Source organism: Eretmochelys imbricata, chromosome 14 (genome assembly GCF_965152235.1).
Source record: "Eretmochelys imbricata isolate rEreImb1 chromosome 14, rEreImb1.hap1, whole genome shotgun sequence".
Lineage (NCBI taxonomy): Eukaryota > Metazoa > Chordata > Testudines > Cheloniidae > Eretmochelys > Eretmochelys imbricata.
In genome coordinates, this window is record NC_135585.1 from 44,403,062 (window position 1) to 44,410,984 (window position 7,923).

The following is a 7,923-nucleotide window of genomic DNA, read 5'->3' on the forward strand; positions in this document are numbered from 1 at the left end:
CATTTTATCGAAATTTGGACCGGCTAGAGCCAGTGTCACTGACAGAAGTCTTTTCACTTGAGCAAAGCCCTCCTGACAGGCTGTAGTCAAAACCACCTTGGCAGGCTGTGTCTTTTTGCAGACGTCTGTCATCACAGTCGCAATGTTGCTGAAACCTTCCACGAGTCTTTGGTAATAATTCGGCAAGCCTCTAAAAGACTGAATTTGCTTTTTGGTTCAGGGTACAGGCCAGTTAACAATGGAGTCCACTTGTAAGGGTTTCTGGCAAATCTGGCCCCGTCCTGCCAATGGCCTGGATAAGGGACTTTCGCCCCTATCTTGCATTTTGACACTTTTACTGTGAGACCGGCACCTTTGGGTATGTCTATACAGCAATTAGACACCCGCAGCTGGCCCATGCCAGCCGACTCGGGCTTGTGAGGCTGTTTCATTGCAGTGTAAACTTCCAGGCTCAGGCTAGAACACAGGCTCTAGGACCCGGCAAGACTGGAGGGTCCCAGAGCTTGGACTCCAGCCCGAGCCCAGAAGTCTACACTGCAATGAAACAGCCCCACAAGCCGAGCCCTGCGAGCCTGAGTCAGCTGGCATGGGCCAGCCGTGGGTTTTTCTTTGCAGTGGACAAACCCTTTGAGTCTCTTCAACACAATTTCTCTGTGAGCCTTATGCCCTGCCCATGCATTTCTGAAGATTGCAATATCATCAACGGAGGCCAAGTAAACGTGGTTTAGAACAGAACAGGGACTTGATTCATTTTAGGCTAGTTACAAAATGTTCCGAGCCTTGTGGCTTTTGAAACTGATGCACTTCCTCACGAGCCCTGTCATGAAACTGAGCTGGAAACTTTATCAAATATTTGAGCCCTCGCTGCTTGGCAGGTTCCCTTGCTCTTCTGAAAGCTGATCTCTGTTCAGCCACGTCTTTCTCAAAACCTTGCAAAATCATTCTCTCATTTTGTGGCATCCCCCAAAGCTGCTCTCCCCACTCCCCCCCCCCCCAAGAGCTGGCTGCATTATTATTTTTCTTTTACAGTAAATCTGAGAAATTTGACAATCAGTGTGTGAGGTCTGGCAAGCCAGGGTCTGCTGAGCTCTTTCTAAACCAAATTTAAAATCATCCAGCATTACTCAGCAGGTCTGACTGGACTCGGTACAAGTGCATGTCCACTTGGGGACCCGTGACCTGCGGTGATAACAGTGACCCAAAACAGCCTTCTTAAAACAGTGTTGTTTACTCTTAACAGTAGGAACACAGCACAGCAAGAGACAAGGCAGGCTATGCTTCCTCGAAGAACCCCCCAGCCTCGGGAGGTCAGGAGGAAATTGCACCCTCTAAACCATCTCAACAAACCAGGCTCTCCTCTATTCAGGAGGGATGCAGTCCTGGGAAAGCTGGGCTAGCAGGCCCACCATGGGTGGGCAGAGGTAGCATGTCACAGTTAATTGTCCTTGGTGTTTGCAGAGGAGCTCTTCTCTGAGCTATTGTCCATCTTCCTAGGTCGTTTCCTGAACACCCGGCTGTTGAATTAACCCAATAGGTGCATACAAAAACATCTGTACAATATTCAGACAAGCATCATACAGTATTCACAGACTTCTACAGTGTAGCCCATAGAGCTCGCTTTAGCATTTATTTTATTCAGCAGTAATGCAAGGAACCTACAGGCCTGTATCCTGTAAGACTGGGGTTGTTAATTATTTTTGTCAAGGTCCAAATTTCTTAGTCAAGGTATAGTCAAGGTCCAGACTTCAGAGAAACATTTTTCACACCATAGTAACAATAATAACAACAACAAGTAATTTAAAAGATTTTGAAGTCCATTCAAAAACATCTGGCAGTCCGGATTTGGCCCGCAGTCCACCTATTGACTACCCCTGACATAACATATTATAAAAGTTGTATCCCAGCCTGTGTGCAGGGGGAGAGAGAGATGTAGCCCTTGGGAGGTGCCAGGATGATGGCCACTGGTGCTAATGAGAAAGGTGATTGTGATGAGGAAGATAATGGCTAACATTTCTGGTTGTTCTGCAAGGGATGGTGGGAGTATATGGATGTTCAGATGTACAGTATGTATTATTTCAGTCTACCTTGCTGGGTTAGAGTGTTTGTGACCTTGCTGAATGTATTAATAAACGATTACAAAGACAGAAGGGTTCCTAAAGTGTGAGTGTTGCAACTGTGGACATCGGGGTTCCCAACTGAACAGTAACTTTAATAACACTGGGCCTGATACTGGGACAAGAACCTTCAATACCTCAGAGTGATAACTGGGAATTCTTAAGTAATCAATATAATTAATATACGATTCATAGATCAGGCTACAACAGGCAACTCCAAATCCATCACAAGACTATTAAAATAATATTTTTCCCCCCACTTTTCAAATAAATATTTTTCTGGCCATCACCCTTCTCAGGGCTTCCTTTACCTCCTTGTTCCTCAGGCTGTAGATCAAAGGGTTCAGCTTTGGAGACACCACTGAGTAGAACAGGGAAAGCAGTTTGTCGCTGCCGAGTGAGTAGCTGGATTTGGGCTTCAGGTATTCACGATGCCAGACCCGAAAAACAAGGTCACCACGATGAGGTGGGAGGAGCAGGTGGAGAAAGTTTTGCTCCTGCCCGCGGCTGACGGAATAGTGAGGATAGCGTGGAGGATACGGATGTAGGATACAAGGATGAGCAGGAAGGGGACCATGATGAAGGTGGCAGAGATGGTGTAAACAGCTATTTCATTCCTGTAGGTATCCGTGCAGGCCAACTTCAGCAGCGGGGGCAGGTTGCAGAAGAAGTGGTTGATGCTAATAGGCCCACAGTAGGGCAGAGGGAATATGAAAGTTGTCTGCCCGACTCCCACCAGCACCCTGATGAGCCAGGACACACTTGAGAGCTGGAGACACACACCTCTGGTCATCATGGTCGTGTAGCGCAGTGGGTGACATATGGCCGTGTAACAGTCATATGCCATGGCAGCCAGCAGGCAACACTCAGTGATCCCCAGGAAGGAGAAGAAATACATCTGTGTGGCACAGCCCAGGAAGGAAATACTCTTGTCCTCGGAGAATAAGTTCACCAGCATCTTGGGGGTAGTGGACGAAGTATAACCCATTTCCAGAAAGGACAAATTCCAAAGGAAGAAATACATGGGGGACTGAAGGGCAGGGTCCACCACCATGATCGTGATGAGGAGGATGTTGCCCATCATGGTGATGAGGTACAACAGCAGCACCAGAAAAAAAAAGTGAAACTTGGAGCTCCAGGATATTGGAAAAAGCCACAAAGAAGAACTGTATCTCAACTGTGTGGTTCCTGCTAGCCATGTCCTACAGTTGTTTTCTATCTGTGGAGATAATAAAATCACAGAGGCATAGGACTGGAAGGGACCTCGAGAGGTCATCTAGTCCAGTCCCCTGCACTCATGGCAGGACTAAATATTATCTAGACCATCCCTGACAGGTGTTTGTCTAACCTGCTCTTAAAAATCTCCAATGATGGAGATTCCACGACTCCCTAGGCAATTTATTCCATGCTTAACCACCCTGACAGTTAGGAAGTTTTTCCTAATGTCCAGCCTAAACCACCCTTGCTGCAATTTAAGCTCATTGCTTCTTGTCCTATCCTCAGAGGTTAAGGAGAACAGTTTTCCTCCCTCCTCCTTGTAACAACCTTTTATGTCCCCTCTCAGTCTTCTCTTCTCCAGACTAAACAAACCCAATTTTTTTTAATCTTCCCTCATAGGTCATGTTTTCTAGACCGTTGATCATTTTTCTTGCTCTTCTCTGGACTTTCTCCAATTTGTCCACTTCTTTCCTGAAATGTGGCGCCCAGAACTGAACAGAATACTCCAGTTGAGGTCTAATCAGTCGGGAGTAGAGTGGAAGAATTACTTCTCATGTCTTGCTTACAACACTTCTGCTAAGACATCCTAGAATGAGGTTTGCTTTTTTTTGGAACAGTGTTACACTGTTGACTCATATCTAGTTTGTGATCCACTATAAGCCCCCAGATCCCTTTCCGTAGTGCTCCTTCCTAGGCAGTCATTTCCCATTTTGTATGTGTGCAACTGATTGTTCCTTCCTAAGTGGAGTACTTTGCATTTGTCATTATTGAATTTCATTCTATTTACTTCAGATCATTTCTCCAGTTTGTCCAGATCATTTTGAATTTTAATCCTATCCTCCAAAGCACTTGCAACCACTCTCATCTTGGTGTGGTCCGCAAACTTTATAAGAGTACTCTCTATACCGTTATCTAAATCACTGATGAAGATATTGAACAGAACCCAACCCAGAACCAATCCCTGTGGGACCCCACTCATTATGCACCTCCAGCATGACTGTGAACCACGGATAACTACTCTCTGGGAATGGTCTTCCAACCAGTTATGCACCCACCTTATAGTAGCTCCATCTAGATTGTATTTCCCTAGTTTGTTTATGAGAAGGTCACGTGAGACAGTATCAAAAGCCTTACAAAATCCAAGATATACCACAGCTATCGCTTCCCCCCTATCCACAAGGCTTGTTACCCTGTCAAAGAAAGCTATCAGGTTGGTTCATTAACTGGTTAAGTTGGGTTGTAGCGGGGTGGTCACCTGCTCCAGCCTTAAAGGGCTTAAAACAGCCCAGGACTGTGGCTGGGAGCAAGCAGTTCCCAGGCTGATTGGGGGAAGCAGGCTCAGCTGTGGCCACACCCCAATCAGGGCTCAGCTGGCCCTTATAAGAGGGCAGTAGGCCAGGAGCAGAGAGTCTCCTCTAGCTGTAGAGAGAGACGGGCCTGGCTGCTGGGGAGCATACCACAGTACCTGAGGTGGAGGAGGGCTGGGGAAAGGCCAGAGGAGCTGGGGAGGTGAGGTGGGGATAGAGGGTGGGGGTTCCCTGGGGAGGGGAGACCCAAATCTGCAGGGTACTGCAGGGGGCAGCACCCCGGGTAAAGGGGCACCGTGGTCCGGGAGGGACACGGGGGCCAGCGGCAAGAGGGACCCCGGCCTGCAGAGGGCGCTCCGGAGGCTGGAAGAGCTAATTCCCAAGGACGACCAGCAGGAAATGACACAGGGTGAGTCCCGCACCGTGACATTGGTGAATCGTATAAGAAATTTATATGCATATATACATAATCTCTGATACAACAAATTTTCAGTGGTGTTTTCATTTGTGGATGCCCAGTGTAGGACATCTGGTACTTTATGTGCAGTGGCACTAAGATCCCACAGCTCCCACTGACTTCAGTTGGAAAGCCAGGCTCAATGTGTCACAACTTGGACATCCAAAACAGGAGGCATCTAAAGCAAGTGTCCCGTTTTAAGAACATCAGCCTGAATCTCCCTGCTCTGTAAAACGAGGAGAGGATTGCTCTGTCTCACCAAGTAGACCAGGCTTTATTTCCTGTTCCCCAGGTCAGGTTACAGAGGTTGATATCCCTGGCTCCGATACCAGCCAGACCACATTGGATGTGTCTACACAGCATTTTGGAGCAAGCAGGAGTGAGTCCCAGCCCGGGTCAGCAGACTTAGCCCACCCACCTCACTAGACTTCATATCCTGAGCTCCAGCCTCACCTGCTATCATTTTCCTGTGAGAGCTCATCTGAGAGCACAGTGATCGCTATGGAGCATTTAGTGATTTAATGAAGTCAAGACAAAAATGATCAAAGACAAAACCACCCCATCCCCTGTGGGAGAACACTTTTCACAAAGTGATCACTCTGTGTCTAAGCTATCAGTCCTCATCCTCAAAGGAAACCTGCACAGCACTTTCAAAAGACAATCCTGGGAGCTTAAATTCATAACTTTACTAGACACTCAAAATCATGGACTGAACAGAGACACTAGATTTATGGCTTATTACAACAATCTGTGACCCCCACTAACCACCACCCCCCCAGCTGCTTTTTTCCACCCCCTTCCTTTCCTCCCTATGACTGGAGGGGTAGTAACGAGCCACTTCACTTTGAATGGTCCCTTGAAAAGTGTGTTAACTACTTATGCCGAACAATCTGTTCCCCTTTGTATTTATCTGTGACACTCTCTGGCTTTGTCTACATTAGCACTTTTGTTGGTAAAACTTTTGTCGGTCGGGGTGTGAAAAGAAATATCCAGGCCTGACGGACAAAAGTTTTACGGAGCGCCCGTGTGAACAGCGCTGTGTCGGCGGGAGACACTCTCCTGCCGCCGAAGCGGCCGCCGCTTGTTCGGGTGGTTTGATTTTGCCGGCAGAAGAGCGGCTGCGCGGGAGACCTTGCTGCGGCACAGCCAGACCCAGCCTCCGTACATTTCCCAGCCATCAAGAGCAGCTCCGTGGACGCTCAGAAGCTTGTCTCTCTTGCCACAGAAGTTGGTCCAATAAAAAATATTACCTCACCCGCCTTGACTCTCTCATATCCTGGGACTGACATGGCTTCGACAAACACTGCATCCATCCATCTATGATTTGAGGACTTCAATAGCACAGACACAGGTGAGAGGTTTTTCGCAGGAGTGAGGGGTGAGATTCTGTGGCCTGCCTTGTGCAGGAGGTCAGACTAGATGATCATAATGGTCCCTTCTGACCTTGGTATCTATGAATCACTTTCATAGAGACCCAGTAAGACTGTACTTAGCAGCCAAGATCCTGATTACATTTTTTTCAGGCACAGAACTCGAAGTTCAAGGGAGTTGGGTGGGTAACTCCCTTAGGTTCCACTGGAAATTCCAGCTATAAATTATAAATTATTCCTTAGTATAGCAAAATGGTAAGGGGAGAGGAACAACACACCAGCGGCTGACTCCCTGCTCCCTTGTAGTCATTTATACCGATGCAAAGTGAGTGCAGAATGACTCCATATCAGAATTACCCACTTGTACTGGCAGGAGTGTTTCCATACCCAGTCACCACGCACATTGCTCACATAGAAATGACTACACAAAGGTACAAAGCAGTGGAGAAAAAGGACCAAGCTAAAGATATGCACCGATGTGCTTGGTTAAAAAGCAATAACGTGTAGGAAAAGCATTGACTTTAAAAAATATTTTAATCTAATATAATCATGTGCTTTAAAACTTGCGAGCAGCGTGTTGAGCAACTCTGAAGAAGCCACACCTTGAGGAGTCTGAGTATTTAAGTTCTTTTATGCCTCCATTGAGACAGGTTCCCTGGTGCATTGAATCCTTGCAACGTAAGAGAGTCATAGATGAGACAAAGACTCTTCTTTTTCTCTCTTTGGGGTGGAGAATATACAGCTTGATAGTCAGGGTCAAAGTTTCCAGGGACAGCTGTTTTGAACAAGGGATGGTGGAAAATTTTCCATCAAAACTTTTTTCACTAAAAAACTGGGTTTCCAATGGAAGACAGAAGTGTCTGCTTTGGAAGACAGGAATCCCCAAAACTTTTTGAAAAGGGGACTAAAGTCCTTAAATCGCTGATTTTGAACTTATTACCCATGAGGAACCTCATTATTTCGCTCTCTCTGAGGTACTTCTATGGCCTACATTGGAGTAAGCGCCTCACACAATTTCTTTAGCCTCACAACTCCCCTGTGATGTAGGCAGCACTGTGATCCCCATATTGCAAACAGGGAGCAGACACACCCAGAGACAGGGGGCAGCTTTTCAAAGGTATTTCAGAGCCTGAAGATGCAGAGAGGCCCCATGTGGGATTTTCAGAATCGCCTAAACAGGGAAGGGCCAAAATCCAAAAGGCCCAGATTCACAAAGGAACTTGGGTACCTAACTATCACTTTAGGCCCCTGAAGATCCCAGAGTCAGGCCCCCTCTGGGATTCACAAAACTGCTGCTGAGCTGCCGTCAAACGCTGTCTGTGCCTAAACTCCCTGGGCTCCTGCTTTTTTGCAGTAAAATTTCCCAAGATGCCTCTGGGCATGGGCTCCGCAGCCCAACGCCAACCAGACAGGCACATGAGCCCCAGAGCGATGTACGAGCTGGGAGGAGATAACCA

At 47.2% G+C, this 7,923-nt stretch overlaps 1 pseudogene; it reads right to left on the bottom strand.

The window, feature by feature from the left end:
- Positions 1-2,377: 2,377 nt before the first annotated feature.
- On the bottom strand, positions 2,378-3,313 carry LOC144274115 (olfactory receptor 10A4-like; annotated as a pseudogene).
- Positions 3,314-7,923: the final 4,610 nt, after the last annotated feature.